We start from the raw sequence: 19,086 nt of genomic DNA on the forward strand, positions 1-19,086 counted from the left end.
AGAGCCCAACATTTCAGATAGTCTACTGCATGAGAACGTGGACTTGGTTCATCAGGCCATCTCAGAAATTGAAGAGGGATTTGTGTTGTGTGAGCGTGGACATGATGCCTTCCAAGGGACCTTCCAGCTCTTAGCTCTGTTCTTAAGATTTTTGAATTATTTATCAGTCTTTATAGAATGTACTGATATTCTCAGAAATTTGAAAAACTAGGTGAATGGAAAGCAAATATCAGAAGCAGATGGAAAACATACTCAGTGGTACTAGGAAAAGATGAGAAAGGTGGATACTACTACAGGCAAGAGCCATATATATATAACAAAGCTGAGTAAAGATCTATAGATTAGAGAGGAAAAGAGGAAAAATGAAGATGATACAGCACTTGCTCTGACCATATTCATTTTCTTAATTTTTCTAAACCTCAAGTTTCTCATCTCTAAAATGGTTTTGAAAATACCTAATTCATGGAAACATTGGGAGACGTAAATAAACATGTAAAGTGCCTAGCATTTAGTGATATAACGAATTCCTATTCCCAGTTGCCTATTAAGGAAGAAAGGTCATGTTACTTGGAATCCTTTTTGTTTTGCTGAGCACTGTGGTGGGTTTGGGCATCTAACACTGGGGTAGGACCTGGAGAGGGCTGAATTGCTCCACACCATAAGAGAGAGAACTTGAATCTCCCGGGGTAGTCGGAGGTAAGAAAACAAAGGGTAGACTTGGAGTGGGAGTGGGAGAGGGTACCAGGGAACTAGTGGAGTAGGATGGTCTGGAGTTCTGAGCTCTTATGTAGGAAAACTTCGTGACCACAAGTCTTTCCCTAAGGTTAGGGGTGTTTGGCATGGTAGATTTCATATGGAAACTGGTGGAAGGGCTGAGTGCTGTATCCAGGGTGAAATGAGGCAACACATAAGTACCACACATAAATGTAGGATCCAGAAGAGGGTGCCCCTGAGAACAAGCGCCAAGGAATATGCAGAATATGCAGAAATCTTCAGGGTAGCTAAAAGATTCTACAAGCCATGGAATTAATGGAGTTTTGAGTCAAGTTTACCCAAACCCCTAAGGGGCAGGGAGGCCTGGGATATCTTTATTTCCACTCTCAATGTACATGAAGTAGAATAACTATAACCGTAAGTAAGTTGAAACTTAAGAATTACTTTTTTACCATTCTCATTTAACGTATTACAAAATACCTGAACAAATCCAGAGATCCCAAGGCCGTGTGTTTGTTTATGCCAGTAAGAACTTGGCATAAATATCAGTGGAAAATGACACTTACACCAAAGCGATTTTATTGTTCAGATTTAGGCATATGTAAATAAACTACATTTCTAGAGTAAAGTAGCACATATAGATGTTGTGTATTTTTAGGTGGATGTATGCATTTTATAGACTCTCTACCTTCCTAAATGCTGCATCTAAATATGGCTTCACTGAGAGACCAACTTTCCCTCCCCTTCTTAATTCTTTGCTGGCCCTGATCCAGGTCTTCTCTGCATCATGAATTATGGTGGGGGTGTTTTGTTTACAGAATTTTAAAACCTAGGACCTGCAGACGGCTTTTGGGGCGGTCTAGAACCTTCTTAAGTTATGTGCAGAATTTTGTGTACGTGTAGGTGTATGCATTTTTCTAGGAAAGGAGGCTTATGTTTGTGACTTTAAGAGATAAAGAACACTGGCTGGCATATGGTTACTCGTGCGGGGATCTTAGGAGGCAAAAGTGGTGCCTAAGAGTTCCAGTCAGTGGAATGGATAGGAAACGATGGGTATAATAAACGGAGGGAAAAAGAACACAGCACTGTGTTGTGAAGAAAGAGGGAAAAGGACGTTGGCATAAAATAGAAGGATACGTGTGAGTGTGTCGTTACGCTGGGCCCAGTGGGTAGGCTGTGTGGCCGTTTCAGTGTCATATGCTTAAGAGAACAGTTCTGCGAACAGTGTATTAAAAGAGTATAGGTGAGGGCAGCTGGGTATTCAGAGGGGACTGGCTGGACATGGAAGGAATTGACTATCTGAATGGAAAACACTAGATCTCAACTGAGTCTGTCTTGGTTACAGAGGAGGCAGTTCTCGATGTAAAATGGGTGAGGGCCCCAGTACTGCTGTGGGTTGTATTTAGGTTCTCAAATAAACCTATTCATATTGCTCGGTGCTGTGTTCTCTCATGTCTAATTTCTGTCCTACCTCACTTGCCTGGCATCTCTGACTGTTTAAGTTAGTCCTCTTTAGTCTTCATCCTGTCTGTCCCCAAAATGTCTTCTTTTTTTTTCACCCCTGGTATTCTTCAATCCCTGTGCACCCCCCGCTTCCCTTTCTGAGATAAGGTCAAGACCCACAGGGACTTAGTCTCAAGGGTAAGTCCTGTTTCTACAGTCTGTGGAGGATGACGGGAGAGTGTGGTAGAGCAGCAAGCCCTACTTCCTGGAGCTGTTGTCACGTTGTTATAGTTGAAACAGGCAGTATCTGGAAAGAACTGAATCCTCTGTGTTTTGCTTGCCTCACTTGATCCAGTAAACATCAGGAGAAGAAATAAAAAAACAGGAAAGGATAAGATGGTGGGAGTAAGTTGAAGCATATTGTTAATCATAGTAAATGTGAACTGGTTAAATTCTGCTACTTACAGACATTTTAAAGTTGATTTGTGAATGTCATCACAAACGTGTATATGATGGTTATGGGAGCCCACCTAAAATAAAGGGGTGACCCAAAAGGCTGAGAGTGAAGGGGTGGAAAAAGATCAGGAAATACTAAAAGAAAGCAACTGGTGGTAGTATTGTCAGTTTATGAAACGAATAATTTGTCAAGATAAATAGATAAATACTTTCATTGGCTCACAACATAGCTTTGAAAGATAGAACATGGTAAGAAATTAAGTAATTCCCAGTCACAACAAGATATGTTAACCTTCATCCATCAGAATTTGAAAATCAACTAGACAAAGAAGGATCTGGCTATTTAACTAGCACTATTACCAAACTTGATGTGTCCACTGTGTGTGAACTTTGTACAGCAGATCCTCTTGGAATGGTCATGGAAATTAACCATGCTTTGTGCCAGAAAGAAAATCTCACCAGATTCCAAAATGTAGAAATCCCACAGGTCATATTCTCCGACTATAATGTAATAAAAATTTAAGTCACTGAGAAAGAGCCAAAAGTCCTGTCCGTTTCATCCCAGGTTACAAATAAAGAGGAAATCAAGTGTAGTGGAGATGAGTGGCAGAGATGGCACTGTGGGGCACATCTTGTGGATGGGTCTGAAATGAAAAACTTTCATAGCCTTCAATTCATTTATGAGATAAGGAATGTGAAACTAAGCAGTCAAACAAGCTGGAAAAAATACTGCAGGATTTTAAAATTTTACCAAATGACTTTTGAGCCTTCATCAAGATCATCATATGCTCCTGTTCCTTTCACTTGTTAATGTACTGAGTCATTTTGAAATACTAGGATAACACCTTTTATGGTCATTTGGTGGATTTTTGAAAATTTGCGCGTGTGTAACCTTCAGAGAGATTCCTTAGTTATGAATTCATTTAATCAGGGATTTAAAAGCTTTCTATCCTCCTTATTCTGGAATAAATTAAATAGCACAGATTAATATCTGTGCCCCTGGACTATGTGGGCGGTATTCATAAAAGAAAAAATAATAAAATCTGTGTCCCACTTCACTTGCCTGGAGTATAAACTAAGGTAACATCTCATATTATTGTTTAAATCAACCATCTGATCCTTGAAAGTGATAGAACTCATCCAAAATGACTCAGATCTGTGAGGGTGCAGCTTAGAAGCTTTGACAGTATTTTTACTCTTTTCAAAACTAATAGTTCAATTTAGATCTTCCCCCCCCCCTTTTTTTTGATAATTTATAGTTATCTAGGAAAAAACCTACCTTTTTTGGGGACCTTCAGATCTATTTTAGAGATGTATATAACTCTAAATTCTTAAATCTCATTGGCATTTTGATAAAATCTTTTTTTACACCTCCCATCGTATGTTTATATTTTCCATTTTTTTCTTTATTGAACTTGCCACCCTCTTTAGTTCCACTCTCCCAAAGAACCAGACATTGGCTTTGTTGATCACTTCTGCTGGGGTATTTTCCTGTCTTATTTATTACTTTCTTTTATTATCACTAATCATATCCTCTTCCCTTCCTTAATTTAGCTTGTTATCCTTTTTCTAAAACTTTTTTTTTTAGTTGCTAGAATCCCATGAATTAATTCCAGTAGGCTTTATTTTCAATTATCTAGTTCAGGGGTCAGCAAACTATGGCCCAAGAGCCAAATCTAGCTCATCTCCTGTTTTTGTACAGCCCCCAAGCTAAAAATGTGTGTGTTTCTAAATGGTTTTTAACACATTGATATTTTCTGAATACGAAAACTTAATGAAATCCACGTTGTGTCCATAAATAAAGTTTTATGGGAATACAACCACGTTGATCCATTCCTGGCTTGTCTGCGGCTGCTTTGATGCTGCAACAGCAGAGTAGCAGAGTTGCAACAGAGATTGAATGGCCCCCAAAGCCTAAAATATTCTTTCTCTGACTTTTCACCAAAAAAATTTCCCCATCTCTGGTCTAAGTCACTTGTGCCAACCGCCTGGAAGTTTCCAGAGAAGGAAAGGAGGGAGGCTGGTGCTTCTAGACAAAGTGCAAAGAAGGGTTTACTGAGATTGGGAAGAGAGGTAGGCTCCATGAATGCTGGGGACTGAGCCCCTTATATGAGATACTTCAGAAGTGGGAGAGCCAGGATGGGTCCTGGCTGCTGAGGACCCAGTGCTGTGCCCTTGGGAACAAATAGCCACATGCAAGCCTGACCTGGAGGAAGGAGGGCCCTCCTGGCTGGCTACTAGCATCTGTGTAAATGACACTGGCTTCCACACAGGCTGCTCAGCACCACCAGCACAGGGCAGGACAGAGGCACCTCTCCGAGTCAGTCTTGGTACCACCCAGGAAGCCCATTCTGTGAGAGCAGACTTGGGCGGGATTTGATTCCGTTTAAACAAATAAATGAGACTTTTTTATGCATTAAAGATTGTAAATAGATGGATACCATTAAACTTCATTGTATTATTCAGATTCTTTGTATTGCATTTACTATTTTCCTACTTGATCTTGGAAGTGTTTGAGGGAACTCTCTTCCATATGCTTCTGGTTTAATTTTCTCTGTATTTCTAATTCTGTGCTGTTCATTTTATAAATATGCATGATTTTGTTTCAGTTAGGCTTTTTTTTTTTTTTTTTTTTTTTTTTTTTTTTTTTTGAGATGGAGTCTCGCACTGTAGCCCAAGCTGGAGTGCAGTGGTGCAATCTCGGCTCACTGCAAGCTCTGCCTCCTGGGTTCAAACCATTCTCCTGCCTCAGCCTCCCAAGTAGCTGGAACTACAGGCACCCGCCACCATGCCCGGCTAATTTTTTGTGTTTTTAGTAGAGATGTGGTTTCGCCATATTGGCTAGGCTGGTCTCGAACTCATGACCTTGTGATTCATCTGCCTCGGCCTCCCAAAATGCTGGGATTATAGGCGTGAGCCACCGTGCCCGGCCTCAGTTGGGCTTTTTATGTGTGTAAAATACCAGGTTCATCCTGTTCAATGGTGTTTGCTTGAGTTCTACATTGATATCCCTACCTTCACTCAATTTTGTTGTGTTTGACTCAGATGTGTTTATCTCTTAAAATTATCTTTTTGTAATTTTGTATTTGGGGAAAAGTATGACATGCACACATCAGAAAATTCAGAGAAGAGTCTAGCCTGACTCTCATTCTTGATTCCCAGATTCCCTGCCCCAGAGCAGCCACTTTCCAGTGTGGTTTTCCTGAGATGGTTCCTGTATATGCTAACGGAGGTGTGCACGCACATCTTGCTGTTTCCCGAGGACATGATTGCATTCTGTGCATGTGCTGTTGCAATGTCATTAATTTTCAGTGAGCAGTGCTCCTAGTGACTGTTAGCCACCAATGTTTGCATTTTCTTTTGATGGCTCCATTACTTCCTGCCATATGGAAGGCCTCAGTATATGTCACTAGGCCTCTGTTGATGGAAGTTCCCTTGTATTTTCTTCTACTACTTTTAGGCTTTTGTTTTTTACATTTACATCTTTGATCCATCCGCAATCTTTTTGTTTTTTTTCTGTAAGGAATATGGTAGACTCAAATTTTTTAAATTTCCCTGGCTGCTTAGTCAGTTACTACTCTGTGACTACTTACTAAATCTTTTCTCCACGGATTTGAAATGCCAACTATATTGCAAGTAAGATTCTTATTTGGATCTATTTCTGTTCCAGCCAAATCCCAACTTTTAATTACTGGAGTTTTTTTGTTTTGTTTTGTTTTTGTTTTCTTGAGACAGAGTCTTGCTCTATTGCCCAAGCTGGAGTGCAGTGGCGCAATCTTGGCTCACTGCAAGCTCCGCCTCCTGAGTTCAAACCATTCTCCTGCCTCAGCCTCCCGAGTAGCTGGGACTACAGGCGCACACCCCCATGCCTGGCTAATTTTTTGTATTTTTAGTACAAAAAATGGGTTTCACCATGTTAGCCAGGATGGTCTCAATCTGACCTCGTGATCTGCCCACCTCGGCGTCCCAAAGTGCTGGGATTACAGGCGTGAGCCACTGCACCTGGCCAATTACTGGGTTTTTATTCTTTAATATTTGCACAGCCATGCCCTTTATTACTTTTTTCCCCAGATTTCCCCCATCTATTCTGAAATGTTTGATCCTTTCCCTTTAAACTTGATTGTATTTTGTCTTAGCTATGTATTTTGTAAACAACACAGGATAAATTTTTTTTGACTGAATGTTCATTCCTTCTCTTAATAAGGACACTCAACGCATTATCCTTTTTTGTGATATATACTAATTTATTTTATTTTATTTTTTTGAGATGGAGTTTCGCTCTTGTCACCCAGGCTGGAGTGCAATGGCATGATCTTGGCTCACTGCAACCTCTGCCTCCCAGGTTCAAGCCATTCTCCTGCCTCAGCCTCTTGAGTAGCTGGGATTACAGGTGTGTGCCATCACACCTGGCTAACTTTTGTGTTTTTAGTAGGGACGGGGTTTCACCATGTTGGCCAGACTGGTCTCAAACTCCTGACCTCAGGTGATCCATCCACCTTGGCCTCCCAAATTCCTTGGCTGGGATTATAGACGTGAGCCACCGTGCCTGGCCAATATATACTAATTGTTGAATGAGTTATACTATTGCCAGTTGAAAATACAAAAACAAAAACAAACAGAAAAAAAACTATGTTTGTATTTTTATAATTTTAAGTAAAATAAGTACAAACCTTAATTCCTCAGGGATGGGAACACCTTATTTTGGAGGAGGGGACAGGGTGTTTCCATTTCTTAGAGTCACCACTGGAGTAGACTCTGCTGCCCTTACTCCATAGACACTGCAGACTCAGGCTGTGTGTTGGGGGGTGTCCTTTATTGATGGTTTATAGCAACAGGAGGGTTCCGTCTGTGTGCAGCAACTGCATGTTGAATGATAGAACTTCTGTTCTTGCAGTCTCTGGCCATTCCTGTCCCTGAGGAGTCCCACAGCTGCCCTCACACCAGGCCATAACCTCCCACGATGCTGTTGGACCTCTCTTTACCTTTTTTGGGGAGGGTGGCGACAGGATCTTGCTCTGTCACCCAGGTTGGAGTGCAGTGGTGCTGTCATAGCTCACTACAGTCTCAGCCTCTGGGTTCAAGTAATCCTCCCGCCTTAGCCTCCCGAGTAGCTGGGACTATAGGCACGTGCCACCACACCCAGCTAATTTTTAAATTTTCTGTAGAGATGGAGGTAGCGGGGGAGGTCTTGCTTTCTTGCTCAGTCTGATTTCGAACTCCCAGCCTCCAGCCAGTCTCCTGCCTCGGCCTCCCAAAGTGCTGGGATTACAGGCGTGAGCCACCACACTCGGCTTCCTTCCCCATTCCTGACCTCCTCTCTCCTTCCTAACCTGCCTGCTTACTCTAAAACCCCCAATTCCTGCCATGTCATATAGAGAACAATCTAGCAATGGCCCTTTCTTCTTCATACCATCTTTGGCTGCACCCACTGTGACCCACGCTGATAACCACACACATTGCAACGTGGTTCTCAACCATGACAGAACCTGGGAAAGACTTGGAGGCCTGCTAGTGAAGTTTAACCTGTTTTTACCTCCTGACTACATAGATGTAAATAACAGGATGCATGGCTGAAGAGTTAACATGTGGTTTTTCCTTTCTTCCTCTTCAAGACAGCTGGAGGCCAGGTTCCCTGGTTATCCTTAGCTGGGTGTGGCACTGCTAGGCCCTGCAGGAAGCGAGAGGGCCTCGTGTCCCTAGGCCCAAGGAGTCACCCTTAGCTGGGGTTGCCAGATAAAATGCAGAATGCCTAGTTAAATTTGAATTTTAGATACATTGAAAAATATTTCTTGTGAATCTGAAATATACATTTAACTGGCTGTCCTGTTTTTATTGGCTAAGTCTGGCAGCTCTGCCCTCAGGGAGGCTGGCAAAGGACGCTAGTATTCCGGAAAGGGGTGGTGCAGGACAGTGTGGGCTGGGTGGAGACCCCTCTTGGGCTGGGATGTGGATGTAGAGAGGCCTTTCTTTTTCCTGCAGTAAAGAGAGAAGCTGCACGCCCCTGAAGATATGCTCCCAGGAGAGACAGAAGGGAAGAAGGTTCCAGGTTCACAAGAATGAGTCAGGTCCTGGGTATCTGGGCCTTGAGGAGTGGCTGCGTGGCCAGGGCACCAAGCCAGGGGCCCCAGGCCGTGTGGTCCTCCTCCCTCGGGACCACAGAGGAAACTAGATCAACTTAGGTCACTGAGCTGCACAAGGTGGAACCCCTTGTCAGCAGCGCTCCCCCAGTGACAATGGAGCGGAGACAGCGGTGGACCCATGAGACCACCTGCGAGACTCCAGGGAACCCATTTTCTGGAATTTTCCAAGTTGTTTTGGAATAATTCAGAGGGGGAAGAGGAGGCAACCCTGAGAGGAAGCTACAGGACCACCTTCCCCATGGCTGCGCAGATGGACGTGGGTTGGAGAGGAGCTGCTCACGCTCCGAGCTCATCTGGATTTACTGATTTACCCCACACACGGTCACCCATCTGCTGTGCACCAGCACCCCGCAAGGGCTGCACGGACGAGAACAAACACGGCCTTGCCTGCGTGGAGGTCACACTCTGCAGGGTGGAGGCCCCTCTCATCTGCAGGGCCCCTTTTGTCATGTTGTCACAGTGGTGGGGGAGCCCACTGTGGGTGTGATATGCTTACGGGCAGCTCTGGCTTTCTAAACATTTTAGCTCCGTGGCTGTGCTAAAAGCCATATTCAGTCCCTATTTTTCTTCTTATTTATTTTGGTTGACAAAAATTGTATATATTTTTGTACAAGGTGATGTTTTGAAGTACGTATGCATTGTGGGATCCCCACAGGATTTCACCCTCGTACAGAGCAGAGCAAGCCTCCTTGACAAAGGGAAGGCAGCAGTGAAGGGTCAGAGGTGCCAATGAGGTGGAGAGGAAGGGGAGGCGCTTGCTGGGGAGTGGCACGGGCAGAGGCCTGGGTTGGAGGGGCTTGCCAGACAGAAAGAAGGACCTCGAGACAGGGCGGGGAAGGAGGCAGAGTGTGGGGGAAGGGGGCTTGGAGAAGCAGGGAGGGGATGGCCCTTCAGGGCCTTGGTTAGGGTTTCAGTCTCATCCAAGGACAGTGGGAGCCCCCAATTCCCCGCCAAGTGGTTCCAGTTAACTGGGGGCAGTGCTGCCAAGTGGAGAGGGGTCTCCACTTTTTGGAGGTGGAAGGGAAGGCACAGAGGTAATGAACCAAGGAAAGGGCCGCATAGTAGCTGAGAAGTGAGGAGGCCGGCCCTGGGGGCAGGCAGTGGCAGAGATGGGCAGAGGCAGATCTGTGGGAGGGAGATTTGGGAGGATCAATCCGTGGAACTTGCTGGATTGGATTTGGGGTGCATGTCTCCTATCATCACTGTCCCAAATCACCACACATTTGGAGGCTTAAAGCAAATGTATTCTCTACTAGTACTGGGGGTCGGAAGTTTGGAGTAGGTCCAAGGTGTTGGGACTGTGTACCCTCCAGCCGCTTTCAGAGAGAATCTCCTTCTTTGTCTTTTCCAGCTTCTAGAGGCACCCACGTTTGTTTGTCCCTTGGCCCCATCACTCTGACTTCTGCTTCTGCAGCCACGTCTCCTCCTCTGACTCTAAGCCACCTGCCTCCCTCTTAGGAGGAGCCTTGTGATGACATGGGGGCCACCCAGATGATCCAGGACCATCTCCCTTCTCAAGGTCCTTCATCACATCTGCAGGGCCCCTTTTGCCATGTTGGTAACATTCCCACGTTCTGGGGATTGGGGCATGGACACTGGGGGACCATGATTCTGCCCCCCACAAGGAGTAAGCAGGAGGGTCTCTTCCAGGAAGATTCCCAGTGTCTGGCTCGTGCCACGGGATGGTGAATCGTGCCACTTTTTAAAGGAGGAAGCATCAGGAGAGGACCAGGTTTGAACGACTTTGAGTTGAGTTGCTTCCCAACGTCCAAGAAGACATTCAAATCGGCAGAATCTGCAACTGTGGATCTCAAAGGAGAGTCCTGGATGTGTGTGTCATCCGTGATATATATATATATACACATACATAGTCTCTCTCTTTATAGACAGGACGTTATTTTAAGGAACTGAGTCATGCAATTGTGGAGGCTGGCAAGTCTAAAATCTGCAGGGCAGGCTGGCAGCTGAGCCCCAGGGAAGAGTGGATGTTGCAGCGCCTGCCTGAAGGCTGTCTGAAGGCAGAACCCCCTCTTCCTGGGGAACCTCAGTCTTTTTCTCCCAAGGCCTTCACCTGATTAGATGAGACCCACCCATAGCCTGGCGGGTCTTTCAGGGGCTACTGACTTCAGTGTTCATCACATCTCAAAAATACCACAGCAACATCTAGGCAGGTGTTTGACCGAATATCTGGAAACCATGCCAAGCCAAGTTGACACACAAAACCGGCCGTGACTGCTTATCAGTTGCAGTGAATGGTGCCTCCCTGCAGTGAGTGTCCAGGCCCCACACCAAGCAGCCACCTTTATTTCCCTTTTCCCTTCACATCCGTCAGCAAGCCCTGTCAATTCTGTCCTCAGAATACACCCTGTGTCTGTTCCCTTCTCTCATCTGAGCTAAAACCCTCTTATGAGCCACCGTCGTCGGGGCCTCCCTGCTGCCTTGTGGGTCTGTGGCTGCCTCTCCATCTCTTACCTCCATCCACCTGTCTCTCCATCTGTTACCTCCATCCACCTGTCTCTGTCACTCTGTTTTTGTATTGTCTCTCAGTTCATCTGTCTCTCTGTCTCTGCCTCTTTTATCTCCCTCTCTCTCCTTGTCTGTCTGGGTCCCTGTCTGTCTGTCTTCCTCTGTCTCTCTGTGTCTGTCTCTTTCTCTCTCTCCACAAGGGCCTGGGCATGCAGGATAGCAGTGGCTGGGGTCTGAGGGAGAAGAAGACAAGGACATCACACAGTCATAAGTCTTCCGCTGTCACAGAGATAGAAGTGTCAAGAAGACGCGCTCCTCTGGGAGGCTGGCATCGACGTGGCCTAAGTGACGCTGCTCCACCAGAGGCAGCCAAGCCTCACAGTGTGGCAGAGCCAGGGACTCCAGGGGAGCCGGGCAGACTTGGGAGTGGCAACTGGGAGCAGCAGCTGAGCCCGAGGGCGTGGCAGCACCCAAGGTGCTGCAGGGTTGGATGCAGAGTGTGGTGGCCAGGAGCCCAGACTCAAAGTCCCTCCACCACGTCTAGCTGTGTGACCTTGAGCAGTGTCTTTACCTCTCTGAGCCTCAGTTTCCTTATCTGTAAAGTGTTGTACTGACAAATGACAGTATTTATCTCCAGACGGCTGTGAGGCTGAAGTGAGCTTAAGCAAGTAAAGTCCTCAGCTGGTGCCTGGCACGGAGCAAGGGCTCAGTAGATCTTAGCTGTTATTATTACTACCCCCAGGAAGCGGCAATGGTCCCAAGTGTTGTGATCTTGCAGAAAGGCTGGCACTGCCCGTCAGAGCTGGCTGTCCCAGTGAAGGTGACAACAGCTGAGCCTACACCTGGCAGAGGGAGCAGGGTCTGGCAGACGTGGTTGTAGCTGGAAGCGTGGTGGTGGCAGTGGGTTGGCAGCGGTGTGGTGTTCATTTGCCGGCAGGCAAAGCGCTGAGATCCCAGAGTGCTGCCCGAGAGCCCCGTGTTTGAAGGCACTGGGAGGGGGTCCCTGGTGACTCCAGACCTGTTCGGGTAGATTTTGCAGGGAGCCATGGCCGAGCAAAAGCAGGAGGGGGAAAAAGCATCTTTTAGTTCCCTTTCTCGGAAAGCAAATACTCACAAGCTACAGTTGCGGGCCTGGGGCTTGTGAGGGTCGCCAACTCTTCTGCGCACCGGTGAGTTCTTGACAATCAGATGAACAGAGGGAAAGAGGCGTGCCCTTGTTAGCCGGCTTCCTGGAGCCCTCCCAGCTGGCACCCTGGTGTCTGTACACATTTGAGAGCATCAGCATTTCTTTACAGACGACCCTGCCAGCTCGCCAGTCACCTTGCTTTGCTGGAAGTTTGCCTCGGGATTTGGTAGAATTTAGTTGAAACCAGTAACACCCAGCGTGGCCAAATTCCATCTGCTCCTTCTGCCTCTGGGTAACAGTTTCCTGTCTTTTTTTGAGATGAGTCTCACTCTGTTACCCAGGCTGGAGTGCAGTAGCATGATCTCGGCTCACTGCAGCCTCTGCCTCCTCGGTTCAAGTCATTCTCCTGCCTCAGCCTCCCCCAACTAGCTGGGACCACAGGTGTGCGCCACTATACCCGGCTAATTTTTGTATTATTAATAGAGATAGGGTTTCACGATATTCAGGCTGGTCTCGAACCCCTGCCTCAAGTGATCCGTCTGCCTCAGCCTCCCAAAGTGCTGGGATTACAGGCGTGAGCCACCACACTCAGCCTCTATGTAACAGTTTCTTTGGAATTTGTTGGAAGCAGGTTACCAGGGAGAAATAGTATTTTTAATTATTCTTTCGTTTATTATTGTTTATACATTTCCTGTGTGTGCATTCATCTGCAGGTCGTATCTTGGAAAAGACCCCGCAGAGACGTGCAAATAATGACTTCACATTAATGTGTCACTGGCCTGCCCTTGACGCGTTGGGGGCCCAGGCAAGAGTACAAATGGAGACCCACCTTTAAAAGTTATAAGTCAAGCCAGTCATGGTGGCTCATGCCTGTCATCTCAGCATCTTGGGAGGCCAAGGCAGGAAGATCACTTGAAGCCAGGAGTTGGAGACCAGACTGGGGAACACGTAAGACCCCATCTCTACAAAAAAATTTAAAAATTAGCCGAGCATGGTGGCACACACCTGTAATCCCAGCTACTTGGGAGGCTGAGGCAGGAGGATCTCTTGAGCCCAGGGGTTCAAGGCTGCAGTGAGCTATGATTGCGCCACCACACTCTAGCCTAGGTGACAGAGTGAGACCCTGTCTCTTTTTAAAAAAAGTTATAAATCACGTTAGCAAAGCAAATCAAGATAAAGCGGTTCTGACAACAAACTCTTCAGAACCACCTGGAAGGCCAAGCTTTGGCCCTTGGGATGCTGGGACTCCTGAGCTCCCCCTGGGTTGTGGTGGGCAGGAGGGGCTGGCATGACTACCACCTGCCTATGTCCCTTTTTGCCCCACATCCCTTCCTGCCCCGCCTGAGTCCTCCTGGAGTCCACACGTGTGGACACCCAGTCCATGATTCGAGCTCTGGCCGTCTCTCCACACCACCCCATAGCTGCCCCTTTGCAGGCCCGTGGGCAGGGCCGTGGGCACCAGCGGCCTGCTCTTAGGAGGCTGCACCTGAAGAATGGGCTTATACAGGCCCTGAAGGAAGCCCTGCGCTGTTTCAAAAGGAACCTCCAGCGCTGGGAAATGTGGAACCTGATACAGAAGCAACGTTCCAGTTTGGCACATTCCCTTGACCCTGGGGAGGCCCTGAGTGGGGCCCTCTAAAGCACGGGGCCCAGAACAGAGACCCCTCTCCTCCAGGTTCAAGGGCAGTGCGGACTGACCATCCACCTTCACAGATTTAGTGAGCAAAGATATCAAACTAGAGAAGCCCCGGGGAAATTTCTGTGCCTGTGAGTAAGTAAAAATGATACGTATCAAACAGTAATTTTGAGGAAAGAAAAAAAAAAAAAGACAGCAAAGCTCATACGATCTCATCTTAGATTACAGAATCTTAGGCGTTAACTAGCTGATCTCATGTCACAAAAAGTGCGGGTAGGAGAGTCAGCATTTTGGGGTCTTCCTCCAATTCCCTAGTGCTCTGGCTTCATACTGGCCAAGTCATTTGACCTCCCCGAGGCAGAGCGACAGGAAAGCATGTGACTCATCTCTTTCCAGCATGTGTCTGTCCCAACAAAGTCCTAATCAAGATCCCTGAGATCCTCAGGCTGCAAGATGCCTGGGAAATATCAATTGTTGTCAGCCTCCCAGGCTCCATGCAGGGAATTCCTGCAGCCTCAGAGGCCTGTGTCATCAGGGACCTGGCAGTCAAATGACTTGTAGTTTTCTTCAGCACTTGGGCATCAGCCGGGATCTCTCTTCTTTCTCTGACACTCACAGAGAAAACGCACAGAGCAGTTTACAAGCGCCTCCAAGTTCTCTGATCCCTCTGATAATTGCCTCTGAATATTGACACAGTTTTAATATACAATGTTAACATGCAGAGGGATGGTAGATGCGATGACTTGGATAACCCCATGCACAGGGAATAATAAAATAGATACGTGGCTTTGGAATTAATTATACTTTATTTGGCTTCATGATTTAGTTTTGAATCATATAATTAAGTGAGTTTATATTAAGCAAATTCAAGTTACATAAGTGGTTGAGAAAGAACCAATAATTGAATGGAAAAAAGCCAACCTGGGGTTCATTTTTGTTTTCCTTTGTGCAGAATAGAAGTTGCTGATTCACTCAGGGGTAGTTGAGCGTTATACTCAAGAGCTTATGTTCTTTGTATCATTTATTTGGGGGTATTTTTTTAAGTTCCAGGGTACCTGTGCAGGATGTGCAGGTTTGTTACACAGGTAAACGTGTGCCATGGTGATTAGCCGCACCTGTCAAACTGCCTCCTAGCTATTAAGCACAGCATGCATTAGCTATTCTTTCTGATGCTCTCCCTGCCCCCGTCCCCACCAACAGGCCCCGGTGTGTGCTGTTCCCCTCCCTGTGTCCATATGTTCTCATTGCTCAACTCCCACTTATAAGTGAGAACATGCAGTGTTTGGTTTTCTGTTCCTGTGTTAGTTTGCTGAGGACAATGGCTTCTAGCTCCATCCATGTCCCTGTAAGGGACATGAGCTTGTTCCATTTTATGGCTGCATAGTATTCCATGGTGTATACGTACTATATTTTCTTTATCCAGTCTATCTTTGAGGGGCATTTGGGTTGATTCCAAGTCTTTGCTATTGTGGGCTTTTTTTTTTTTTTTTTTTGAGACAGAGTCTTGCTCTGTTGTCCAGGCTGGAGTGCAGTGGTGCGATCTTGGCTCACTGCAAGCTCCGCCTCCTGGGTTCACACCATTCTCCTGCCTCAGCCTCCCGAGTAGCTAGGACAACAGGCACCCGCACCATGCGCAGCTAATTTTTTGTATTTTTAGTAGAGATGGGTTTTCACCATGTTAGCTAGGATGGTCTCCATCTTCTGACCTGGTGATCCACCCGCCTCGGCCTCCCAAAGTGCTGGGATTACAGGCATGAGCCACTGCGCCTAACCTATTGTGGGTATTTTTAAAGAGCACAACATAGTGAGAGGTGTTTGTTTTTCTTTTACAAAATAAAACAAGTCTAAGATTGAAGAAGGATTTGCTCTGTTGTTCCCATTTTCGTGGGACTAGTGTTGCTATTGCCTTTATTAGGGTTGGTCTATTTTAAAAAACACAAAACCAAACCCTCCAGGTACATTTGATTAGCATGGAAGAGTTAAACGCCAAAGTCATTGTACAAAGAGAAATAAGAGACATTGAGCATTATAAAGACGTGACACGTCTATGCGGCATGAACACAGGCTGAAAATTAAGCCCTGGGTGACTTCAGGTACAGCTTTGGGAAACGATGCAGGGAGCCGGCTGGGAATGAAGGGATGTGCCCCCTCTAGTGGTCAAAAGAGGTGGCGTTGGGGGCTATGCCTTGGATTCTTTAATTATCTACCCCCAGCCACATACAACTTTCTAAACTTTTTCCTTAACTTTTTTTTTTTTTAAGGGAGGACAAAAACTGCCACCCTCCACGTTGTTCTATGAATTACTTTTAAAAGACAGTTTTTTAATTTGTCCATAAAACATTTTTCTGGCTCACCACAATGCTGTAAAAGCAACCACTCTGGGAGTCATAGGACTCTGTGGTCTTCAGTTTCAACCCCTTCTCTCTTTATGCCTTTGTAAAAATTTGTATTTAGTTAGCTAATTTTTTAAGGGATAGGGTCTTGCTCTGTTGTCCAGGCTGTGGTGCAGTGGTGCAATCATAGCTGACTGTAACTTTGAACTCCAGGGATCAAGTGATTGTCCTGCCTCAGCCTCCTGAGGAGCTGGGACCTCAGGCATACACCACTACATCTCACTAATTTTTGTATTTTTTGTAGAGACAGGGTCTCACTGTGTTGCCCAGGCTGGTCTCCAACTCCTGGCCTCAAGCAATCCTCCCACCTTGGCCTCCCAAACATGTTGCGATTAAAGGTGTGAGCTAGTGTGCTCAGCCCCAGCCTTTCTTATCTAATTTAAATGTTGAACCCGATGACCCAAACACATTTACTCTGTTTCATCTATTTAAATTCTTGTAAATTCTATGAACTATATAGCAAGGCTAGTTCTTTAATGATCACTCACTTGCAAAATAAAAAAAAAAAAAAGATATAATAATGCTAATGAGACTTTGCTTTTGTAAGAGGTAATGTGATATACAAAATAAAAGCATGATGTAATTTCCTCAGGCAATTTCTTTGGGAAAACAAAAAAGGAAGTTGATAGTCTAGTGGAGACATCAAATTAGAAACCATTACTTCATTCGTGCTGTGGACCGAAAACCAGATTCCCTTCGGAGGGCTCAGGCCGCTGTGTATCAATCACACGACAAATGGGAGTGTTTTAAAAACTCTAAACAACTGCTTGGTGAAACATTCCAAGAACCACCTCTGAGAAGGCAGCCTATTGATAACGTGGTTCTTTTTGGCTCTAAAAATCCCAAGCATGTGGGTGAGCAGGTGCACACGATCTTCTGTCCTCTTTTTCCTGTGGAGTTCATCAGTGACTATGATCTGATGGAGGAAAGCTCTGCTAAGAACACAAGGAGACTTAAAAGATGGCGATATGGCACAGCAGCTTAGGAGAGCAGGTTTTAGTCTAGAGATGGGAAGTTTTGAGCCCTCAGTGGTTAGAAAAATTCCTTCTCCTCTGCCTTCTCTCCTTCCCCTCAAGGCATCGATGTGTGGAATATAAACCATCTTTATATTTTAGAGGTTGACATCTTGTCTTAACATACTTACCATCGTAATGGTCACAGCAATTCAAAGGACGGGGACGTGCAGCCCCATTCAAGCACAGGAAGTGGACAGAGTGTCCAGAGACTTGCAAAAGTGAGAGGACAAAGCTAACTAAAAAGCCAGGTGCCTCAGACTACCAGAGGACCCAGTAATTTTACTTTGGGGATTAAGCCCTGAAGAAGTGAGGACCACCTTGCTAGTGGCTGAAAATACAAAGAATAATGACGTACTCCTTGCTACCTAGGTTTAGCCTAGTAGGAGAGAAAGACTTCCAAACAGATCGTAATAGCACAGGGTCATAAAAGCAACCAGAGAAGTGTAATCAAACTATAGCATTAGTTCAGAGGTGAGCATGAATCACCCTATCTAGGGTCACGGGAACCGGGAAAGGCTTTCTACAGAAGGGCTTTGAGGGATGTGTAGGAGTTCACTTGACAGGTTCAGTGAGAAAGCACATTTTAAGAAGAGAAGAGAATATATACCAGTGGTTCTCAACATTAAGCCTGCATCAGAACCACCTGGAGGGATCATGAAAACACAGATCTCTGGGCCCTGTCCCCCAGTTTCTGATTCACTGGGTCTAGGGTAAGGCTTGGGAATTTTTTTTTTTAACGAGTTCCCAGGGGATGCTGACTCTGTTGTTCTAGGGACCCCACTTTGAAAACTCTTAACTTACATGAAGAACTGAAGCATGAAGTCATAGCCCGCGTCTGGGGAACTGTAAGTACCTCAGTGTTGCTGGAATTTGAAGTGTCTGAGCAATATGGTTAGAGGGTTAGGGAGGAGTCTCAAATGCCGAGCTGTGGGCAAGCAAAATCAAGAAACGCACATTTGTGCATTCCAGGAGCAGGTGGCGCTATGCTATTGTAACTTTCAATCCCAACTGACACGCCCATTTTCCAGAGGAGGAAATTGCGGAACACAAGGTTCACTGATTGGTCCAAATTCCCCATTTAAGTAAGTGATGGATCTGGGATTCTAAACTGGGCCTGGGAAGACGCTAAAGCCTTTTTTTCTCCCTTGCCGGGGGCTCCATGCTAGAGCACTTAAAATTAAATCTCCACAATAGAGGCATTGGGGAGAAAAATAATCAGGAAATATCTTGGGCAGGAGAGTATGGGATAGGTTGGAAGGGGCTTACACCAGACTTACTCCCCACAGTATGGGAGACTGCAACAGTTGAACTGACAGACTCTCAGATGTGATGTGACCACAGAGCTGGAGAAGGCCGATTGGAGAGGAGAGGTGGGAAGGAGGACCTGGGACCCTGCTGGCTGATAGGGTGTGATGTGCACCATTGAGGACTTGACTTTGGAGAGATACCTGGTGAAGCCAGCGAGCAAGGCAGGAAGGGTCGGAGGGGCACGTCATGAAGACGTCCTGGGACACGAGGACTCACACGCTCTCTCCTTCCCGGTTACCCAGCCTTTTTCTAAGCCTTTCATCACTCTGACCGGTTAATTTTGTTCTTTTATTTTCTTGTCTCATTCTCTTTGGATTTCTCTTCTGTCTTCATGCTCATTATCAGGCTAGCAAATTGTTGACTGGATGTAAATTTTAAAAGGAAAAAT

At 45.9% G+C, this 19,086-nt stretch overlaps 1 long non-coding RNA gene across 1 annotated transcript; it reads left to right on the top strand.

Moving 5' to 3' along the window:
- Positions 1 to 10,104: 10,104 nt before the first annotated feature.
- On the top strand, positions 10,105 to 16,960 carry LOC144333196 (uncharacterized). The gene is made up of 2 exons (XR_013401661.1): positions 10,105 to 12,759; positions 16,671 to 16,960. It is a non-coding gene; the product is annotated as an uncharacterized LOC144333196 (long non-coding RNA).
- The last annotated feature ends 2,126 nt before the right edge of the window (positions 16,961 to 19,086 follow it).

This window comes from Macaca mulatta, chromosome 11 (assembly GCF_049350105.2).
Source record: "Macaca mulatta isolate MMU2019108-1 chromosome 11, T2T-MMU8v2.0, whole genome shotgun sequence".
In the NCBI taxonomy this organism is placed as follows: domain Eukaryota; kingdom Metazoa; phylum Chordata; class Mammalia; order Primates; family Cercopithecidae; genus Macaca; species Macaca mulatta.